Source organism: Triturus cristatus, chromosome 9 (assembly GCF_964204655.1).
Source record: "Triturus cristatus chromosome 9, aTriCri1.1, whole genome shotgun sequence".
Taxonomy (NCBI): Eukaryota; Metazoa; Chordata; class Amphibia; order Caudata; family Salamandridae; genus Triturus; species Triturus cristatus.
Window position 1 is genome coordinate 271,582,847 of NC_140592.1, and position 24,027 is coordinate 271,606,873.

At 47.8% G+C, this 24,027-nt stretch overlaps 1 protein-coding gene across 3 annotated transcripts in view; it reads right to left on the minus strand.

Annotated features, from left to right (window-relative positions):
- Positions 1-22,415, minus strand: part of LOC146797742 (cyclin-dependent kinase 17-like) — a 655,932-nt gene extending 633,517 nt beyond the window's left edge. For all 3 annotated transcript variants that reach the window (XM_085624901.1, XM_085624900.1, XM_085624903.1), the window contains exon 1: positions 22,097-22,415. The gene's annotated coding sequence lies outside the window, so the exon portion shown is untranslated. The remainder of the gene's footprint in view (positions 1-22,096) is intronic.
- Positions 22,416-24,027: the final 1,612 nt, after the last annotated feature.

The window sequence follows — 24,027 nt, forward strand, 5'->3', positions numbered from 1 at the left end:
CAAGTGGGTATATCCAGGCTGCGGGATGTATTTCCGTGTGGCACTTTTCTGACTACCACAGACATGAACTACATTCAGAATAAGACACCCCTCTTTACGCTTTACACGTATAGATTAAAAAAGGCGTTGCAGATTCACTACCCCCACATTCCCCATGGAGCCGCCCGAGACATTAGCATTGCACACGCTGCTCATTGCGCCCACTCGACATAAGCTAGTCACTAAGTTATATCGCGCTGCTCAAGAAGACAGGCCTCTCAACAGCGACAAGAGCCTCGACACTTGGAATGCATATCTTGACCCACCACTAACTCGGAAGGACTGAAAGGTCTGCTGCCAACCCACTAGCACTCACACTTCTAATGGAAATCTCCGTATTATACATTTCAAATATTTACACCAGGTCCTACTACACTCCATACAAGCTTTTTAAATATGGGTTCAGAGACACAGATGCTTGCAAACGACGTGGGGCTCTGGGGGCAGACTTTTGGCACCTAGCCTGGACCTGTGGACGGGAGTTGGAATACTGGGCAGCTGTGATAACTACACTATCAAAGATTATCGGGATTACGTTGCAGTGCTCTCCACACATATGTTTGCTGGGGTTAGTTCCTTTCATAAAAGGTGCAGTGGGTAGGTTAGAGAGAGTGGCATTGCTTGTTGCTAAACGACGGGTAGCGATGGTGTGGGATAGTACACTGAGACCTTCAATAGACTTGTGGCTTAAAGATCGGTCTCTCTGTAGAGAAAATTTAGTCCTATATGCGGAGAAATTACCAGCATCCTCAAGGCCACATGACATCTGGGAGCCTTTATTGCTACTCAGCACGTTTCAAATGAAACCGAAACTGTGTGAACACATGCCATATACTGTCTGTAATGATGTCAGTCTTTTTTTATTTCTTTCCCATGTATATTTCAGATTTAGTCACGGGCCATCTTTGTTCTGTTTTTCTTCTTTTTTGTTTAATCCGATTGTGTTTTGTATATTGGTCAACTGGAATAAGATGTATTGTACCAGGATATTCTTTGATATTTTGTATTTCTTTGGTTTATCGTAACTGGTATTTTCTACAAGAAGTTGTGAAATCAATAAAAAAATTACAATTATTGGAGACATAAAACCCAATTTTATCAAATTGGCACACCAAGTCTTGCAACTAAATGAACCACGGTCAACACTTTTTCATGTTATCCTCTTTCTTAATGACCCCTGGGAATGCTTGGGTGCTTAAAGAACACAAAGTGACGAGTTTCGGTGGCACAATGTGGATTCGCCACCTTCTTCAGGCTTAACGTGACAAATCAGTGTGTCCCAATACAATCCGTTGTGAGAGATACCCACAAACAAAGGGAGAACTGTTTTTTCCTTCTGGTATGCGGCGTCACAGTTTGAACCCAGAAGTTTTCCTAGGCTTGATGGAAAAAAAATACACACCAAAATGGGGTCGACAAAAGTCGAAAAAGCCTGTCAAAAAGTGACAGACGGAAGCTCTCTTCATGGATCAGCGCTTGACTGCTGCGGAAAGAAAAGAACGGACCTCAGCTAGCGGAGGTGGTGCCTATATAGGTGATGCGGATGTCATTACGGAGCGGACAATGCAGACGTCATCGTTTGGAGCCAACCGACATCACCTATGCAGTGTGCAAGGGTATTGCTTGAAGAAAAAGCTTTCAGATACAGTCTGAAGCCTGGGAAATTCAAAGGTAAGGAATCTGCAGCAAGATGTCCCGATCAGATATTGCATATTAATGAAGAGGTTCGTCCTGTTGCTCAGACAGACAAATTACTTCCCACTCTGGAATAATCTTTCACCCAAGATGAGACAGCTGGAAGATCTTTTTCAGTTTAAGAAGAGCCTGAAGACATGGCTCTATCCTAGAGCATGACTCCACTCAATCGGTTAGACCCCCACGTACAATGAGCTCAGTTGGGCACACTTATGATAGCGCCAGGATGCCCGTAGGGTGATAGTGCAATAACTTACAAGAAGCTGTTGAAAAAGAACTTCAATTATTACTTAAGCATGACATTGAGCATTCTACTGGTCCGACGCCATGGGTTTCTCAGATACGGGTAGTGCGCAAAAAGCACAGTTAAGAAGCTGTATGGAATACGCTCATATTGCACTGGTCCGACGCCATGGGTTTCTCAGATACGGGTAGTGCGCAAAAAGCACAGTTAAGAAGCTGTATGCAATACGCTCCTATTGCACACCACACCTAGATGCTGGGAATTGCCCCAATATGCCAATATGTAGTTCGCTCTATGAAGCATAACAAGCACGCATTCCTGTGTAATACTGCTAGATGTTTGCTGCCATATCAAAATTGTGTAATGCTATTTACTGCCCAATTTCCGCACTGTCTAAATATGATACGTATTGACGCCTGTTGCAGTAAGCGGCTAAGCACGATGCCATTACTCTCCTTCTCTGCTGTAGCTGTGCCGTGCCTTGTATATGTTATGTACTGATGTAGGCTACAAAAATCAATAAATAACGTTTTTTTAAAAGCTATATGCACTGACACGTGTCAGGAAAACAAGGCAACTGAAAGACAACAACATCCAGGTCCACACATTGCTGACATGATAACTCAGCTAAATGGTGCAAAGGTGTTCTCTCGTCTCGATTTAAACAAAGGCTATTATCAGTTAGAACTTGAAAAAGATTGCCGGTACATTACAATATATTTTACACATGTTGGTCTGTTTTGTTACAAGAGACTCAGTTTTGGTTTGTCATTGGCTGCAGAATTTTCCAAGATGTCATTCGACGTATCATACAACCTGTTTTGCATTTAAGTCTAGCGATGGCATATTGGTTTTCGGAGCTACACAGAAGAAGCACAATAAATCTCGCACACGATGTCGTTCACTTACAGATGTAGGTTTGACATTAAATGCAGACAAATGCAAGTTCCATAAGACAAAGTTGAAATTCTTTGACCATATTTTTTCAGGTGGGGGCAGAACACCTGATCCTGCAAAAGTACAAGCGCCATCAAATGCTGATCCCCCACAAGATGTGTCTATTTTACGTTTGTTTCTTGGCATGGCCAGTTACTACTGTTCACAATGTATAAGAGACTTTGCTACTGCAAGTGCTCCATTATGAGAGTTTAGGAAGAAAATAGCTTAATTTGAATGGTCGCAAGAATGCACGAAAAGTTTTAAGAGAATCCAACAAGCCATTGAAAGTGCTACTGAAATGGCCCACTTCAATCCAAAGCTTCATAAGGAGGTTGTTGTTGAGCCTAGCCCAGTCTGATTAGGCCCAATTCTTGCACAGCACAGTGGCCATGCAAATGCATGAAGTCATAATGCGGCGTATGCCAGTAGAGATTTGTTCCAGACAGAACGTGCTTACTCACAACCAGAGAAAGAGTTTGGTTGTTGGAAGGGCTTGTGAATACTTCCATGTGTTCCTGTATAGAAAACCTTCCACACTGGTAACTGATCATCAAGATTTACTGGCGATATTTGGCAATCCAAAAGCCAAAATGCTACCTCACATTGAAAATGGGGATTACGACAGCAAGAGTACAATTATACCATTGTGCATTGTCCAGGAAAGGATCAGAATCCTCCAACTCCTTTTCTGGAGTGCATATACCAGGTCAAGTCGTCCGAGGCCTATATCAATTTCACGGTCAAAACAAATACACCAGCTGCCATAGCGTTAGCCCAGATTATCATTGACACCAGTCATGATCGTGACATGTTAAAACTGAAAGAGATAATTACACATTAGTTATGGAACAGACACACTCGACCCCTCACCACTGATGGTGTAGATCAAAAATACAAGAAAATTAAAGATAAACTGTCCATAACTCAGGAAGGAGTCATACCACGAGGGTTGAGAATCCTAATTCCAGAGAGTCTGTGACAGAGAATGATTGAATTGGCTCACGGAGGACATTGTGTTATTGTTGTCACAAAGAGAGCTCTTTGAGATAGTTTGGTTCCCATACCTGGATGAGCAAGTCAAAAAGGAACTCAAGGTTCGTCATCCATGCAACTGCCTTTCTACAAATGTAACTCAACATATGTTGACTAGGTCAGAATTCCTTAAACATGCGTGGGAGAGAATAGCCATCGATTTCTTTAGTCCACTTGATAACAGACATCATCTGCTAGTAATCGTGGATGAATGTGCTCGTTTCCCACTCATAGAAATTCTTTCATTCACTACTCATGAATGAGTCACAGAGAAACTGAATAACATCTTTGCGACTTGGGGCACTCCAGACGCTGTGAAGTCTGATAATTGCCCACCCTTTAATAGTCAGGAGTTTAAGAATTTCCTACAGCATCTGAACCTAAAGCATCCTAAAAGTACACTTTTATGGCCACAGGCCAACTGACTGGTTAAGCATTTTAGGAGTACACAAAAAAAAGTGGTATACCATGCAATTTTAGAAGGGCTCAAATTGAAAAAGGTACTGAATTCTACCCTACAAGCCTATCGCGTTACAACATTGCGTTTGGCCACATGTGAAAGTCCTTAAACTTTCATGTCAGAGAGAGCGATAACAACCAAGTTACCTCAAAGGACCAAAGCAGTGAAAGTGTCACTCATAAAAAGGACTTTGTTAACAAGCAGAAAATTAAAGCCTATGCAGACAAGAGGTGATGGACAAAGACACTCCTGTTCTAAGAAGGTGATCGACCAGCAGATGCGGCAAAGGAAGTCTGATGCTCCCTATGACATGTGGTATCCACCAATGGATATATGGTGACTGCCCAGCATCCTGGGAAGTATGTAACCAGAGACTCTTCTCACTTTAGGCATTTAACTAATGGGTCTCCTGATCAAAGTGGTGAAAGAAAGACTGTGTTGGAAAACCACCAACTGTTGTTGTTTCTTCACCGTCTTTGAAGATCTCTAAAAACTGAAGACAACCGCTCTCAGTAACCAGATCAGGTCCCATGATTGAGATGCCATGAAGAGATGTAAATGTATTTGTTAGAAATGGGGGTTTCTGATTGTCAGAGTATTCACTCTGTACAAGCAAGAACCACCACCACTGTGGTCAGGGCAAGTGTAGTACACACTAAATGTTTACCTTTGTTTACCCTCGGGTACCTTGGCACAGAGCAGTCGGGCTAAACTAAAGAGGCAATGTGTAACTCACACACACACACACCCCTAGAAAACAATAGCTCTGTCTAGGGATATTCAAGTCAAGTTTCTTTATTCGATAAAAAATTTATCATAAAAGAAGACAACAGAACAATGCAATAAAAGCATACAAAACAAGGAGACATCAGTATAAAATACATCCATCAACTCCCATTACCCCATGGATAAATATAGTATGAAGACAATAAGAACAATATCGGGCAGGAAAGAAGTCCTAACCATTATCTTGACACTATTGGATGGAGGTGGAGGGGGCTTTACAACGCCTCATGCGTGACCGCCAAGCACTACCCAAAAATTTTGCGACTCCGCAAACCATAGCAATAGAAGAAGTATCAGTGCTAAGTATCCGCAGAGCCATTCTGTGGCATCTAAGGCCCATCCCCTTGCATAGTGGTTTTAACCAGGTCCTCCTGGCTACCCTATATGCTGGGCAGGCAAAACAAAAGTGCGCCACAGACTCTGTAGGTGCTGCGCAGCTAGGACATGAAATCGATCGACCGCTCTGCTTTTTCCATCCCGAAGTGAAATCATTGACTGGGAGGATCCCAAACCTAACCTTCAGATAGAGAGCTCTATCCAGGGGTAACTCAATATAGTCCAGGAACGGTTCAAAACTCCTACCCCATTTGAATGACAAGAATCGCTCTGTTAGAGAACCCCCTAGACTACTGGAGAGGGTCTCGTTCTGAACTAGATCCCAGTACAGCTGTTAAATCACTAACTTGGGTGGTGGTGTTTGACTTTCCCAAGAATCACTCAAACCCAAAAGGACTACCATCCGCTTCAGATTGCTCAGCCACTTAATCCTGTTGTTGGAATTGAGCAGGATTAGTTCGTCTAGGGCGGCGGCATATGTCTGTAGCTCCCTAGACCTTCGCAAGCGAACCCAAGCGCACTAGGGCCTTAAGAGGACGCCTGCCCATATCTGCCCGTAGAGGAATTAACGGGGTGGAGGCCGGGAGGGCGACCGCGTCTCTCAGGAACTTGTTTTCAGACTTATCTAGCTCTATGGTGTTTTCGAACCCCCATAATTCGGAGCCATATAAAGCAGATGGAAGAACTTGGCCCTCGTAAATAGCAAGGAGCGGTGCTAAGGGCTTACTCTTGGATTTCCGATGTTCTTTCAAAACCGCCCCTGAGACTCTTTTGTGGTTTAGCAGCATTTTGGCCAGATGGTCTTTCCAACTCATGCGATTATTAACCCTGATGCCCAAATAATCGAAGGAATCAACCAACTCCAAGGGCTCCCCGTTGAGCAGGAAATTATTTCTGAATCTAGTAGAAGGTGATAAGGCCATGAGCTTTGTTTTTAAAGTGTTAATAATAAGGCCTCTATCACTACAAAATGAACTAAAACGATTCAGAAGCTTTTGAAGACCTGCTGGGGATATTCTCAACATGCTTGATCAGTCATTTATAAAGCGCACTACTCACCCGGAGGGTCTCAAGGCGCTTGGGGGGGGGGGGGGGGGGGGGGGGGGGAGGGGTGTCGCTACTGCTCGAACAGCCAGGTCTTGAGCTTCTTCCTGAAGGAGAGGTGGTCTTGGGTCAGGCGCAGGTCGGTCGGGAGGGAGTTCCAGGACTTGGCGGCCAGGTAGGAGAAGGACCTTCCTCCTGTTGTCGCTCTTCGGATGCGGGGGACGGCGGCGAGGGCGTGGCTGGTTGATCGGAGATGGCGTTTGGGAGCGTAGAAGTTGAGGCGGTTGTTGAGGTAGCTCGGGCCTTGGTCGTGTAGGGCTTTGTGTGCGTGGGTGAGGAGACGGAAGGTGATTCTCTTGTTGACGGGGAGCCAGTGCAGGTCTCTCAGATGTCCGGAGATGTGGCTGCTTCGGGGGATGTCGAGGAGGAGTCTGGCTGAGGCGTTCTGTATCCGCTGGAGTCTCTTCTGGAGCTTGGCTGTGGTTCCGGCGTAGAGGGCGTTGCCGTAGTCCAGTCGGCTGGTGACAAGGGCCTGGGTGACCGTCTTCCTGGTCTCGGTGGGGATCCACCGGAAGATCTTCCGTAGCATGCGCAGGATGTTGAAACAGGACGAGGAGACGGCGTTGACTTGTCTGGTCATGGAGAGGGAGGAGTCCAGGATGAAGCCCAGGTTTCGTGCGTGGTCTGTCGCTTTGGGTGCGGTGCCCAGGGCGGGGGGCCACCAGGAGTCGTCCCAGGCGGAGGGCGAGGAGCCCAGGATGAAGACTTCCGTCTTGTCTGAGTTCAGTTTCAGGCGGCTGGTCATCATCCACTCTGCTACGTCTTTCCTCCCTTCGTGGAGGTTGGCTCTGGCGGCGGCGGGGTCGTTGGTCAGGGAGAGGATCAGCTGGGTGTCGTCTGCGTAGGAGATGATGTTGAGGTTGTGTTGGCGTGCGATGGCCGCAAGGGGGCTCATGTAGACGTTGAAGAGGGTGGGGCTGAGTGAGGATCCTTGGGGGACGCCGCAGATGACTTCGGTGGCCTCTGACTTGTACGGTGATAGGCGGACTCTCTGTGGCCTTCCGTCGAGGAAGGAGATGATCCATTCCAGTGCCTTCTCCTGGATTCCGACGTTGCTGAGGCGCTGCACTAGGGTGCGGTGGCAGACAGTGTCGAATGCCGCGGAGAGGTCTAGGAGGATGAGGGCCGCTGTTTCTCCGTTGTCCAGCAGGGCTCGGATGTCATCGGTGGCAGCGATGAGGGCGGTCTCGGTGCTGTGGTTGGCTCGGAAGCCAGACTGTGAGGGGTCGAGGGATCCATTCGTCTCGAGGAAGGCGGCCAGCTGCTTGTTGACGGTCTTCTCGATGACTTTGGCTGGAAACGGGAGGAGCGAGATGGGGCGGTAATTCTTGAGTTCGGTGGGGTCCGCTGTTGGTTTCTTTAGTAGAGCGCTTAGTTCGGCGTGCTTCCAGCTCTCAGGGAAGGTGGCGGTGTCGAAGGAGGTGTTGATGATGTCCCGCAGGTGGGGTGCGATGACAGCGTCGGCCTTGTTGAATACGTGGTGAGGGCAGGGGTCGGTCGGAGATCCGGAGTGGATAGAGTTCATCGTGCGGATGGTGTCTTCTGTGTTGATCGGGGTCCAGGCGCTGAGGGTGGTGGTGGGGGGCGTTGTTTGTGGGATGAAGCTGTTGTGTATGTCAGCGATCTTGTTGTGGAAGTACGAGGCGAGGGAGTTGCAGAGGTCTTGCGATGGGGTGATGTCGTTGTTTGCGGCGTTGGGGTTAGAGAGCTCTTTCACGATGTTGAAGAGTTCCTTGCAGTTGTGTGCGTTGTTGTCCAGCCGGTCCTTGAATGCAGTTTTCTTGGTGGCGTGGATTAGTTGATGGTGCTTCCGGGTGGCGAGCTTGAGGGTGGTCATGTTGTCCGGTGTTGGCTCTCTTCTCCAGGCTTTCTCGAGGGCTCGGCAGTTCTTCTTGGAGCTCTTGAGTTCGTCGGTGAACCATGGGGCCTTCTTGCTGCCGGGTCTGCTGGGCGGGGTCCTCAGTGGGGCGAGTTCGTCCGCGCAGGTGCTGATCCACTTCGTGAGGTTGTCGGCGGCCTGGCTAGGGTTCGCTGAGCTGGCTGGAGGGTGCTGGCTCAGGGAAGCGGTGAGCTGGTCGGCTGTGATCTTGTTCCAGCTTCTTCGAGCATCCTGTTGCTGGTGGATCGTGGTTCTTCTGAAGGTGAAGTGGACGCAGCTGTGGTCCGTCCAGTGGAGTCCAGTGGCGTGGCTGAAGGCGATGTCTTTGCTGGATGAGAAGACGGCGTCGAGTGTGTGTCCGGCGAGGTGGGTGGGGGTGGACACCAGCTGCTTGAGTCCGAGGTTGGCGAGGTTGTCAAGCAGGGTGGTGGTGTTGCGGTCGTTGTTGTTCTCCAGGTGGAAGTTGATGTCCCCCAGGAGGATGTAGTCAGCGGAGGGGAGGGCGTGTGGGCTGATGAAGTCGGCGATGTCTTCGCTGAATGGTGTGCGTGGTCCCGGGGGTCGGTAGATCAGGGTGCCTCTAAGGGTGGTCTTGGGGTCGGTGTGGATCTGGAAGTGTAGGTGTTCGGCGGTAGTCAGGGTGTCGTCGGTGTTGGTCGTGATGCGGATGGTGTTCTTGTGGACGATGGCGATGCCTCCTCCAGTCTGGTTGTCGCGATCTCTCCGGGTGATCTTGTATGCCTCTGGGATGGCGATGGCGATGTCGGGCGCTGAGGAGTCGTTCATCCAGGTTTCCGTGAGGAAGGCAACGTCTGGAGATGTGGTGTCGAGGAGGTTCCAGAGTTCGATGGCGTGTCTGTGGACGGAGCGGGTGTTGAGCAGGATGCACTTGAGGTGGTTGCTGCTGGTGTTCGGCTTGGCGGGTGCTGGTGCGGGGCAGGTCCGGATGCAGGTGAACTTGCAGGTGAGGCATCTGAAGGGTCCGTGGGTGCGTCTCGGGGTGGCTTGGTGGCATCCCGGGGTTCGGCCGGTGTTGAGTGCGTTGAGGGTGGCGGCGTCGTACGTCTGGCGGGTGGGCTGGGGTCCTCGGGGGCCAGGGGTTCGGGTGATGGGCGCGGGCCAGGCACGGACAGGCGCGCGCCCGCTGCGCGTATGCACGGTCGCCATTTATGGCGAAGTGGGAGGGAGGGCGGAGCAGCTGGGAGGTGGGAGCGGGGAGGGCACAGAAGGTAAGGGGGCGTGGCCGCACGCAGGCGGCGGGAAGCGGGGAGCGGGTGGGGGGGCACAGAGAGCGGCGCTAATACAATGCAGGCACAAAAAAGGAAAAATCAAGGGCACAGAACAGAAGGGCAAAACGATACAGGCAGCACAAAATGAAGAAAACACACGCAAATTGTGACGGCGGGGGGCGGGGTCGACGGGGCGGGCTCAGCGAGGCTGAGGACAGTAGCGAGGGGACGCACACGCTACAGCTGGTGGCCGTGCGGCGCGGGGGATTCATGTCCACAAATTCCAGCCAACCAAGATGGAACGCAGGCCGGTTACGGAGTCTTACAGACCCTAATTACAGTACCTTGGAAACAATGACAAAACAAAGACATGGCGAGGAACCGGGGAGGTGAGGCACCATTGAGGCTGGGGCGTCGTCGGTTCCTTCGGTGCAGGTCGTTAGCATGTTGGTGCTCGGAACACGGTGGTGAGGTGTCACTGAAGCAAGTGAGGTGTCGGTTCCTGAAGGCAGTGCAGTCTGTGGGCCGTTTACGCCAGGGACACTGCAAGGCACAGGGGAGGTCAAGCAGTGTTGGCGGTAAGGCGGCTGTTAAGCTGGCAGCGCGGGGTTAATGAAGGGTCGAGGGTCAAGCCGTGTCGACTTCGCAGTGTTGATGTCGCACCATGCAACCACAGGAACTGTGGAGGACTCCGGCATCGGAGACTTCAGCGACACAGTACTCGAGACTCCAGTTGTAGCTGGTCTTCGGAGGAGCTGCAGAAGCGTCGGGCCTGCGTTGTAAGTCGCAGTTGTTGCATCCAGTGGGGACCACGGCACTGGTGCAGGAAGTGGCACTGTGTCGAAAAGTGGTGCCGGCTCCCAAGTCACACAAAGTCAAGATGCTAGTTTCTTCTTGTTTAGCACAGCAAACTCACTTCCCAGGTCTCAGGAACTGGATTTGGCACCTCTTGGCAAAGTAAGACTACCAGCAGCCAAGGAGCCTAGGTGCTGCAGTTGAAGTCTTTGATGGCCCTTAAACTTCCAACAGGAGGAAACTCAACACATGCCCTTGGAGAAACTTTAAAAAGCAGGATGCAGAGAGCAAAGTCCAGTCATCTCACTCCCAGGCAAGAAGAAGACAGCAGGCCAACACAGCAAGGCAAACAGCAAATTGGCAGTTCCTCCTGGCGGTACAACAGCACTTCTTCCTAGCATAATGTCCTCAGTCAATAAGTGTTCTGAGCATATAGTGTCAGAGGTCCAGTAGTTATACCCATTTTAGCCTTTGAAGTAGGGAAATTTCAAAGGGAGGTCGTTATAGTGCATAAGACTCTGCCCTTCCTGGCCCTGGCTCCAGACTCACTACAGGGGGTGTAAGCAGCTCTTGGTGTGGGGACAGGCACAGCCCTATTCAGGTACAAGTGCCAACTCCTCCCACCAATCTAGCTCAGGAAGACCCATCAGCCTGATGATGAGCCGTCAGCCTATACAGGGCGCACCTCAGCTCTCTTTGTGTGACTGTCTCGAGTGAATCACAAAGCCCAACTGTCATCAAACCCAGATGTGTATTCTAAAAGTGGCATTTTCAGTCCTGCAATTTAAAAACCCACTTCACTAAAAGATGTGTTTTAAATCGTGAGTCCAGAGACAGCGAACTCTAATTTTCTATCAGCTCCCAATGGGAAGATACACTTGCAAAATGTTACAAGGCAGCTCCCATGCTCACCTATGGGAGAGATGGGGTTTACTTCAGTGAAAAACGAATTGAGCAGTCATTTTACTACCAGTACATGTAAAACTCAAAAGCACATATCCTACCTTTTACATTACCAGCACCCTGTCCATGGGGCTATTTTTGGCCTACCTCAGGGGTGCCATGCATATAATAAAAGAGAAGATTTGGGCCTGGCAAATAGGTGTACTTGCTAGATCGACATAGCATAAATCAATCTAAAATCACTCTATCTCCAGAAACAAAGTAAACAAGCATTGGCATAGCCAATAGGTCTCGCCTTTGGGACCTTATAAGTGTTTAGCAATGCAACAGTTGCATAACTAAATACTTATAAGGTCACAAAAGCGAGACCTATTGGCTATGCCAAGCGGCCGTGAAAGTGATCGCGATCAACATCAAAGCGGCCCTGCGGCCGCGAATGAGAAAGTAATCGCGGGCACGCGCGCCCGCGCACATGCACTGTAGCTCTAGGCTGGCCTGGTAGCACTTTTTAGAGCCCTCTCAAAAAGTCTCGCCAGACCAGCGCATGCGCTGGGTTAGGCGAGACCTAAAAACAGAAGAGGTAATAACCCTGCAAAACGGGTCATTTCTAACAGTATATACATATGCTGATCGGTAAAGACAAAATTGTACGTTTTTATTTAGCAGAGTTTTATGCGAGTTTTATGACTGCACCCTGTTGGTTCCTAGAGGACTCAGGAGAAGTGTGATGTCAGTGTTAGAGTGGTACGCAATGAAAGCTTGGTTTAGAATGTCAAGCTTGCCGTTACACGCAGAGGAATAAAGACGTGTAACATTAAGCTCTATGTGTGGCGTAGTCATTGGCGGGAACCCAATTTTGGGTAAACAGTGCACATTGCACAGCTTTACTCGTTTCTCTTCAAAGTGAGACTCCTTGTTATAATTTCTGAAGCAGGAGGAAAGAATACTTTTTTGGGGTTTATAACATTAACTAAAAAAATATTTTGGATAAATGGCTTTTAATGATAAGAAGAGCAGCAATAGCAGTTTATTTAAATTTTCACTACTACATTTATAAAAATGGCTTCGAGTATGTGACTGAGCTGAAGTTTTAGGGTGGATGTATTCTTAAAAAATAATCTAAAAATACAATTGATTCAGGAGTGGGGATAGGGGGAATTCTCAGAGAGTTATAAAAGCAGTGACTAATGGTCAAGGGCTTACAGGTAGTGCAGTGGGACTCTTCCCCCTTCCTTCTGTAATGCTGTGTAAAACTAGCCTCATTACAACTTTTAAAAAGAGACAAAATAAACTCATATAAACAGAGATGATCTGTTGGACTGTGAAGAAGCTGTTCTGACAAGGTATCTGGGAGGAAATTGTATTGACAAAGTTATGGGTTGGGAGTGATAAAGAAGAGCAAGTGGATGCAAGATAATGAGAACACAACGTGTTTGTAGACAAAGTAATGACAAACTCTTATTATTAATGAAGTTATTGTACAGTACTAAATTCAACAGAATGATCAAGTCACAAATAAAATAATCCAAGCAAATAAAATACTTGAGCGATCCACAAAACCTTTTCACCAGGTGCAAGTCCTGTAAATCTAGGCCGCCTACATTTCCCCAGAGTATTTTAATGTAGCTGTCAAAAAATTGATTATTAGTTGGGGTGGATGGTAGTCCACCACAAGTAATAATGTTGCTATTCTTGTAACGGTTTCTGCAATTTAAACCTGTGCTCATCCCTAGATAGTTACGGTCCGGAGCAGACAGGCTTAACTTTAGAAAATGTGTAAATCATTTAGAAGTACCAAAACAGTTAAAAAGCCGAAAACACAACCCCAAAAAATCCAAATAAAATTCATAACAAAATGCAATAGGTCTTTTCTTGTTTTGAGTTTGAGCTATTCGCGCTGTAAATGGCAATGTCCTTTACCTCTGTATTATGGAGTGGATGTATGTGGTTTGAGTGGAATTATGTGGGCTGGATTGGAACAGTTAGTTGTGTACTTGTGGGGTATTGTGTGGTCTGGAGTGGATTTGTGTAGTGTAAATATGTGGCATGGTGTGCAATGGAATTATGTGTATAGTACTTATCTGACTTGGAGCGCAGTGGTGTAGAGTATAGTGGCATAGATTGGTGCTGCGTATATTGAAGTGGAGTGGCACAGATTGCAAATGAGTGGTGCAGTATAGAGTGTAGTGGAGTAGACTATATTGTTTTAGAGTGGAGTGGTATAGAGTGTACTAGTAAAGAGTAAGGTGGATTGGCGGAGAGTGCAGTGCCTGAGAGTGCAGTTTTGCAAAGTAGACTGGCATAGAGTGGAGTAGTACAAAGTACAGGGGGGTGGCCTTTCCTGGAGTTGTGTAGAGTGCAGGGGCAAAGAGTGCTGATGTGTATAGGAGTGTTCTGGAGTTGTGTAGAGTGCAGTGGCAAAGATTGCTGTTGTGTATAGCAGAGTGCATTCGTATAGAGTAGAGAGGAGTGGTGCATGCTGGAGGGCAGAGGTGCAGAACAGAGTGGTGCAGAGTAATAGTGTACAGTGGTGCACAGTTGATCGAGTAGTGTGGAGTAGAGGGGCGTAGTGTGCATTGCCAGAGTGTGCATTGGCAGGGTGCAGTAGAGTGAGGTGAAGTGGTGCAGAGTAGAGTGCAGTTTTATAGCCTTACACTTGCTCAAGGCAAGACCTCTGACCTTCCTGGTCAGTGTCACTGCTGTCCCCCCACCGCAGCTCCACCGTTCAGGGATGGCCCTTAAGCCCAAGCTCTGTGCCAGGTAGGTGTTCGAGGCCCTCCTCCACCCACAGGCCTGCGCCTCATCCCTGGTGGTCTAGTGGAAGAGCACCCCGCTCTTCTGCTATTCGCCTCTGTTTTGTGTCCTCAGTGCCCGTTTTTCTCTTTCCGTTTGTCTCTCTCTCTTTTACACTCTTTCTGCCTTGCTCTTTCCCTTTCTTGCTCTTTCTGATTTTGCTTTTCTCTTCTGCCTCTATTTTCGCCCCCTCATCCGGCGCTCCCCGCCGCTGCTGCCACCGCTGCCACTCCACCCCAGCGTGTCGCTTCCGCTCACACCTCCCAGCTGATTGCCCTCCCCTCGACCATGACTTAATGGCGGCCGCTGCATGACAAGAAGAGCAAGACCGTTGACCTTCCTGGTCAGTGTCACTGCTCTCGCCCGCGCAGCTCCACTGTTGAGGGACTGCCCTGGAACCCGAGCTAGTTAGGTGTACGAGGCCCTCCTCCACCCGCAGGCTCCTGCCTGCGCCCCATCCCTTGTGGTCTAGTGGAACAGCACCCTGCTCTTCTACTATTCCACTCTGTTCTGTGTTCTCTGTGCCCGTTTCTCTTTTTGCTCTGTTTGTCTCTTTCTCCTGTTTACTCTTTCTGCCTTGCTCTTTCACTTTCTTGCTCTTTCAGGTTTTGCTTTTCTCTTTTGCCTCTATTTTTGCTCCCTCTTCCAGCGCTCCCTGCCGCTGCTGCCCCCGCGGCCCCTCCACTCTCCAGCGTGTCTCTTCCGCTCCCTGATGATCGCCCTCCCCCAACCCCTACTTAATGGTGTCCGTGCAGCAGACGCACGCTCGTCCGTGACCAGCGCAAGGGACCCTGGTCCCCTGACCGTTACGACCACAGCACCCACCTGGCTCTCAACTCCGGACGCAGCAACAACTGCCAGTTCTCGAGGTCAAGCAACACCTAAGGCCCGTTCTCCTGCCAATATTGCCTCCCAAACTTCACCCACTGATTTACCCCAACAGAAGCCCCCAGCTCACCGGACGCCACTGCACACACACCACTGAACGGCATCCTCCTCAACGTGCGCTCCCTGCATAGACAGGTCATAGAAATCTGGGTCCTCCTCAACACTCACACGCCTGACGTCACCTTCCTCACAGAGACCTGGACAAACGCCAGCTGCGCACCAGACATCGCAACCGCCATCCTCGATGGATACATGATACTAAGAAAAGACTGCCCACCCGCCCAGGAGGAGGCCTCGCCATCACCCACAAAAGCTCCCTCCGCATGATAACCACTGATCCAGATGATGCTTCGCCCCCATGGAACAAATCCACTTCCAGATCCAAACCAACCCCAGAACGACACTCCACAGAACCCTCATCTACAGACCACTTGTCCCCGCGCTCCGTTCACCAACATCATCGCTTACCTCATCGCACCCCTATCCCTCGCCTCCACAGACTACATACTACTCGGGGACCTGAACTCCCACCTGGACAACCATGACTACCCCAACACCACCGGCCTTCTAGAGAACCTCGCCAATATAGGACAGAAGAAATTTGCCTCCGCCCCCACTCACACAGCAGGACACACACTTTGTCTTCACAGGAGGAAACAGCATCTTCTTAAGCCACACCATGGAACTGCTCTGGACTGACCACCACTGCATCCATTTCCCCTGTAGAAAACCCACCGCACACAAGCATACGCACCGCCTCACACAGATTCTGGAACAAAGTCTCCGAAAAACACCTCACCTCTGCCCTCACCTGCACTCCACCCCCCAACTACGACAGATACCAACACCGCGGCAAGCAATCTCCACCAATGGATTGCCAACTGCGCCAACACACTCACCCCCCCCTTCAGAAGGCTACAAGACGACACAAGAAAGAGAGCAAACTGATTCACCAGGGCACTCCAAGAATCAAAGTGCTCCTGCTAATGACTGGAAAAGACGTGGAGAAACAGCAAAACCACGGAAACACGCACAGACTACAAAACAGCCACCGGGGCACACCAACAACTCATCAAATCCACAAAGAAGAACTTCCTCCAAGACAGAATCCTCTCCAACGCCCACAACTCCAAGGAACTGATCTCCATCATACAGTAATTTGCCAAACCCAAGAGCAAAACAACAGATGTCCCTTCTGCCCAAGACCTTTGCAATAGATTCAGCTCCTTCTAGATCAAGGAACTTTACGACAACTTAGACGACCAAGACCTCTGCAACTACTCAACCCCCACCACCTGCAACACCACCCAACAGATCCTACATACTTGGACCCCACTCATGACAGAAGACACCCTAAAGACCATGAGGAGTATCCACTCCGGAGCATCTTCTGACCCCTGCCTGTAACACATCTTCCACAGGCCCGCCACAGCCATCGCACCGGAGCTACTTTGAACTATCAACTGCTGCCTCGAGACCGCCACATTCCCGACGACTGGAAGCACGCCAATGTCAGCCTTCTCCTAAAGTAACCCTTAGCAGCCCCGAAGGACCTCAAGAACTTCAGGCTCATCTCGCTGCTTCCTTTCGCAGCCAAGGTCATTGAAAAGGCCGTCAACACCCAGCTAGCATATTTCACCGAAGCCAACAACATCCTAGACACCTTCCAATCTGGATTCCGCAACAACCACAGCATCAAGACCGCACTCCTCACCACCACAGATGACATCCTCGCTCTCCTCGACCAAGGCCAAACAGCAGCCCTCATCCTCCTGGACCTATCAGCAATCTTCGACACCATCTCCCACCGCACACTAGCCACCAGACTCCATGACTCCGGCATCCAAGGAAAGGCCCTAGACTAGATACACTCATTCCACACAGGCAGAACAAAGAGAATAATACTCCCGCCCTTCCTCTCAGAACCGACAGAGACCAGCTGCAGAGTACCCCAAGGATCCTCCCTCTTCAACGTCCACATGGCTCACCTCGCAACCATCATCAGAAACCACGGGCTCAACATAGTCTCCGACGCCGATGACACCCAGCTCATCCTCTCCCTCACCAAGGAACCCGACCTCACCAGGCACAACTTCCAAGAAGGGATGAAAGCCGTCGCAATCTAGATGAAGAACAGCTGCCTGAAACCCAATTCAGAGAAAACAGAAGTCCTCATCCTCGGCTCCACCCCCTCTGCATGGGACGACACCTGGTGGCCCCCCGACCTCAGAAACCCACCCACACCGACTGACCAGGCACATAGCCTCGGTATCATACTGGACTCATCGCTCACTATGAATCGCCAGATTAACGCTGTCTCCTCCGCATGGCTCACCTACCTCTGCATACTCTGTAAAACATTCAAATGGATACCTTCCGACTCCAGAAAAAACGTCAGTCATGCACTCATCACCAGCAGACTGGACTACGGCAATGCCCTCTATGCCGGAATCAACAAAAAAACTCCTCCGCAAATTCCAGACTGTCCAGAACGCTGCAGCCAGACTAATCCTCTACATCCAACAGCACAACTACATCACCCAACACCTCTGCGATTGCGATGTCCACTGGCTTCTCGTCGAAAGAAGAACAACTTTCAAGCTCTTCACGCACGCCTACAAGGCCTTACACAACATCGGACCACAATGCTTCCACAACCATCTCTCCTTCCATGCCCCTAGGACAAACCTCAGCCGACTTCTCACTAACCACCGTCCCACTTTTCTACTGGAACAGAGTGGGTGGATGGTCCTTCTCCTACCTTGCAGCCAAAACCTGGAACGACCGCCCCTTTACCTCCGGCGAAGCCAGACACTGCGCCAATTCAGAAAAGACCTCACTACCTGTCTCTTCGAATGACCCCAACGAAGCTGCACACATCCGACCCTAGCGCCTCGAGACCCCAACGGGTACAGAGTACAAACAACCATTTTTTGAAATATTATCACTGTAAGGATTTTTTTTGATCGTATTAAAATATTTGTTTTCATCACACTTTAGTTACCCAAAAGTCTTTCATTTGCGTTTTCCAAATTCTGATATATATTTTATTTACAGACATGTACATTTTGTTGTGTGCTACGAAAAAATAACATCGTACAGCTTTACTCTAGCACACCTGCAGTAACCAGCCTGATTGTCACATAAATGGTCTCACTTTATAGTATGAGAAATAAGAGTAAACAGTAAACTCTCTCGGAAGACTAAGACTGACACTTGACCTTTGTTGGAGCCTAAATGTAATAAGTAAATGTGAATTCCAAACTACAAAGTCATGGTACATAATGTGTGTAATGCATTTGTATGGAAGCTTTTGGAATCTCCCCAAGAAGTATTTAGCAAAGTAGAGAGGTCATGGTAGGCTTTGCCCCAATTCCAAATTGTAGGATGTCCCCATTTGAGAAGTGTTTGTTAAAATTAAAGTGTGTGGGTGGTCAGTGAAGCCTGTGCCGCGCTTAACACTTTCAAGTTTTGAGCGATGATCAGTATGGGAACAATAGGTCTCTCATCTATGAGAGTAAGAGCTATTGGCTTTGTAAATGACAATGTCTGTTACCCATGTGTTTTGGTCTGGAGTGAATGTATGTGGTTTGGTGTGGAATTATGTGTGTTGAATTTGAATTCTTAGTTGTGGAATTGTGAGTGGTGTGTAGTGAAACTATGTAGCATAGTGAATAGATGGGGTGAGAGCTGCACAGAATAGTTAGAAAGGAAGATAGAGGGATGGGGAGTTTATGCATGAAGCAGTGAATGAACTCCAGATAGAGGAGCAGAAAGAGAGTGTGAGAAAGAAGGGAAGAGCAGGCCAGGGACGTATAAAGATGGAGCACCTGTGTACGTAGCAGACACCCCAAGAAGAGGAGCAGAGGGTGGGTTTGAGGGACGGAAACCTTGAAAAGGCACCGGAAAGAAACTGTGCAGAAAGAAAGAAAGGGGCATGGAGGCGAACCAGTGTTTAGCGCAAGGAGATATAGAAGGCAGCATGTGTGAAAAGGCAGCATAGAGATAAGATAGGCCTTGTGATGGACGGATGAGAGGGGGTACTGGGATTACGAGATAGGAGAGGTACTAATTGGCGCGTGAGTGAGAGATGAGATGGGCAGTGGGTGTGTTGGGGATAGAGGACATGGCTGGTGGAAGAGCGATGGAGTTATGTGTTGTATTGGAATTTTCCTGATGAAAAAGAGTGCTGCTCGTTGCAACACTTGGAGGTGAAGTAAAGCATCAAGCACTATAAATAATATGTATGTGTGCTCTTAAAAGTATTAACACACTTCTGTTGATAATGCACCAATTATGATTTTGCGCCTAAATTTGATTTTCCACATAAATGTGATTTATCCTTACGTTTTTCACATCAATGCTAATGTTGCACCAAGGGGAATTTTGTGACTCAATGTGGTCTCAAAATAATGCTGTTTCATACTGATGCACAACTTTTCAGCATAATTCAGAATCTTAGTATCAAATTTTATTTAGTAATTGGGTGGTTTTGCGCCGAAATGTGGCACAACACCCCTGATAAACCTGCACCAAGAGGGATTTTCGACCTAAATATATTTGTGCACCTAAATGCGATTGTTGTTGCTAAATATGACTATTGCTTCCATAAGTGTTGCCACCCTCCTGTTGATGTTGCACTAGGTGTGATTACGCCCCTAAAAGTGAGTTTGCCCTAAATGCGTTTGTGCACCTGAAGCTCAGTTTCTTGGCTAGGAGGTCACTGGGTGGTATCCATATTAAATAAAGCTGGACTTTTAATTCGATGCGTGGTGCGTTTCATCTCAATGCAACTCTGTTTCCTATATGTACTGCAATTCTGAGAACAGCACTCAACACAGTAGTTATTGGTGTATTAGGAAGTCTTGTATAGCACATTGTTGCTGAATTCAGGACTCATTTTGCTACAAAGGGGTGTCTGTGCACCCAATCCCATGCAGCATGCTTGTACTATTCCTCTAAAGTATGTAGTAACATCTATAATTGATCGATTCCTTGTTTTCCCACCATTTTCTCGTCCTCTTAAAATATATTCTACATCAGGGCACACAAAGAAAACATTTATAAAAAGTGTCAACGCTTTTGTAACTATAGAAGTGTAATTTTTCAGACCAGTGTATTTTGTGTGCATTTCAGTTTTTATCATCTGATTTGCACTTGTGCTATGGCCAAGCACTATCTCGTACTACGGGGATACCTCAAGAGCGCATAGAACAGGATGCTTGCCCATTGTTATGTAACTGTAATAAGCCAGGCTGCGGAGTAATTCACATTCTGTGTACATCTTTTTTTCCATTTCCCTCGCAAAACTAATTGCCTGTATTTTGTGGAGTTGAAGTCGGAATATGATCTTAAAATGGATTTAAAAAATGTCCCACGTTTCGGGAGTCTGATATATAATGCGACTCTTGCTCAGTGCCTCTCCAGCATTGTAACCCCTAGCACTTACAGGCGCACAAGGAGCAGTGCAAACAGAATGAAGCCTGTCCAGTGGCTGATGCTTAAACCGAGGACACCTAGCGTTGGCTTCTGAACCGCGATCAGATAGCAGACTGCTCAGTAATGGGACAGCACCGGGGCTGCTAAGGTGTTGTTGGGAAGAGCAAGAGCTTCTCAGAATGCTGCACTCAGGAAGGTAGAATGGCACTTCGGTAGCTGCACTGTTTAGCTGAGATGCTTTACAGGACCAGGGTCCGCATCAAGATGGCACTACGCAGAGCAGAACACCTATTTTTTGCGTTTGATGTGTATGAAGCCCAAAGATATAACTCAGAATTTCTCCTTGTTAATGTACGAATTTTAAACAAAGCAAGGCGGAGAAAGAGGGAATCTCTTCTCGCTGTTAGTGGCTTGTTCAGTACAAAGTACATGCATAACCCCGAAGAAACCCAGAGGTGTATGTTCCATCTTTACTCACCTCAAGTGCAAACAAGCAGGAGCTGATCGGATAGGTTTATGGCAGAGCTGAAGCACCTCTTAGAGTAGCTGGTATACCCCTAAGAGCACAGTACCAGAACTTCTCTGCAATGCTCGTTGGGTTTAACGCTTAACGTGGCTCCCAGCAAAATGTATCAGCAGCGCTGCTCTATAAATGAAATGGGCCAAAGTAATAAGAACTTTTCTTGGCTGATGTAGTTTTCTTGGGCACTGCCAGCCCTTCTGAAACAGTCTGATATATTTACATTAGGCAGAAGCAGTAATTTTCCGCAATGCTTTTTAATTGGCCCGTACCGAACTTTCTCACTAAGTGTGCTATACATTTCATGGAGCACCAACGAGCACGCCTGAGCAGGTCTCTTTATATGTCTACTGGGTTGGTGGTATTATGTTCTTCAGAATTGGCATTCTTTCAATTGAAAAGTTTTCAGTCTTCACATTTAAGTGCAGTATAGCTCAATGATGATTTCATCAGTCACTGCTTCTTGAGCACCAGGGTGACATGAGAAGTTGAACAGTGCACCACTCAAAGAGCAACAGCCGTGGTGAGGAACACAAAATCAGTGGCGACGCAAACTTGTTGTGCACTGTAAAAGGTACAGGAGCCCTTCAGTACTCCAATGCTTTTAATTGAGCCATCCCCTTGCTTGTTAGGAGGACTGCTGCACTTTGAAAAGGGCAGCACCAGCAGCTCTGCTCATAGCCAGCAGCGCTTCCCATCGGACTTCTACGCTATTTGGTGGGGGGACGTGCACATACAGGTTAGGTTACTTAAGAGTACCGGCCCTGTCCGGACTCACATCCGTGCACACCCGGTGAAGCAGTATGTTCCAGACGCCCAGAATCCCAAAAGCAGCAACGATAAAATCGGCTGCAGCATCATGTAGACATATAAAACAGACATGCTCCTTGCGTTCTACCGATCCGCATATGGCAGATAACGGGAGCCATCTTAGAGGGGTATCGCATCTTCATTTACTACAATAAATTGAGAATGTGCGTGTCGCAGGTTTCACAACAGCTTTAAATGTACCCACCATGTGTTGCCGGGTTTTAGCCACTGTCAGTTCCATTCAATTCAGTCAGAGCGAAGACCAGTGCTTCGGGTGTTGCCAGACAGGAAGCGCCAATCCCGGTAGAGAGCGGTGGACCAAGGAGCCGGGTGAGGGCAGATGTGCAGCGGCTGCAGTGTGCAAACGTCCTCTCGGAGGTGCAGCAGCAAGGAAGCAAAGTAAAAATTCAGGCGCTCAGCGCCTTTCAACCTTGGCAACCAGAACAGCACTCTCCCTGCTTAGCGCACAGCGCTTCCTAGAACGGAGACGGTACGATCGATGACGATAGCACGTATAGGAAAACGTAATCCAAACGTGACAGCGAGGCGGGGCTGGTGGGTGTTGAGTTTTGTTTACATGTTTCTTAAAGGGATCGCAACCCAAAGAGAAAAAGAGTGGGCGGGGCTGCAATGCCTCACGCCTCCACGGAAACAACAGAGGAAATAAAAAATAAACTTTAAAAAAAGCGCGTAGGCACTATTAAAGAATGCTGCGCTTTGAAAAGATTTATTGAAGCAACATTCTATAGGTAGAAATGCCGTCAATTTAACTAAGTCTTAAAGTGTTGATTCTAGGTGAATTAAGTTTTTAAAATTAGGAATAAACTGTTGATTTTAGTTTTGTATTTGACTCAAACGTGACACAGAAAGCGTTACACTCTTTGCCTTAGTGCACGTTTAATCCTGCTTGCATACCGCATGAGTCATCGCAATGTGGATTTAGGAACAGCACTGCCAAACATGTTACACCCACTAAGAGGACGTCATTAGGCGAGTCAACAAAACTGCATAGCCTGCCTCTTGTTAGTCAGAGGAAAGTGTATACTCATGATATTTTTTTCTACATACAAGTCCTTAACGTAGGTGGCGCAACACACAATAGTACAGTCATGGCTGCAGAGGAGGAAATTATTCAACATTTTATCGCGGTTTCGGTTACTCGTACTCATTTCGGATGTCTGCAACAACGGGTTGCAGTCCTGATACCTTAACAATGAAGTCACACAAAATATTCACACAATTTCTTTATGAGCAATGATCACATTTAAAAATAGAAGTGTGGATTCAAATAGGTAACGCCAGGTGAAACCTTGACGAGTGAAATGTATTGCTTTGACGATTTCTGCAATGAACATTTGGTTTTGCTTTTGCTACAAAAAGTTGGAAGCCAATTATTAGAACCAGACATACACCCTGAAGGATATGGTGGTGAAACTATCGATCTTCTTGGCTATCGCTGGTTTGTTTTTAAGTTCAAAGGGAGAGAGTGTAGAGGTAAACTGTACATCGCAAAAAAGGGTCCACCAGTTTTAGGGTGGTTTGATCAAAAACAGTTACACATCATATTAGACCCTAACAGTAAAGAACAAGTGCTTGTTGTTGATGAAAGCAATGATGTTGGTAAAGATTTTTTAAAACAATTTCCCAATGTTTTCAGCAATGTGTTAGGAAATCTTAGGGGTTTCGAACATAAAATCATCCTCAAGCAAGACTCATCTCTCAAAGTACACAAATGCCATAACGTTCCCATTTTGGTGAGGGATGAAGTTTGTAAGGAATTAGATAAGCTAGTTTCTGCCAATATCATTGAGCCTATAGAAGCCTCTGATTGGGTTTCTCCGATCGTGGTAGCAGACGGAGCAATGGTAAGATCTGGCTCTGTGTGGATTTGAAGCATTTAAATAATAACATTGTTGTTGACAAGTTTCCGTTACCGAAAATTAATGAGGTGGTTTCCAGTTTGAGTAATGCTAAGTGGTTTTCCACCATAGATCTGTCGTCCGCTTATCACCAGATCTCCTTGTCCCCTGAGTCAATGAAATTCACCTCCTTCCTCACCCCATTTGGGTGTTTTCAGTATAGGCGTATGCCTTTCGGTTTAGCTTCGGCGGACGCTGTTTTTCAGCGCTTGATGTT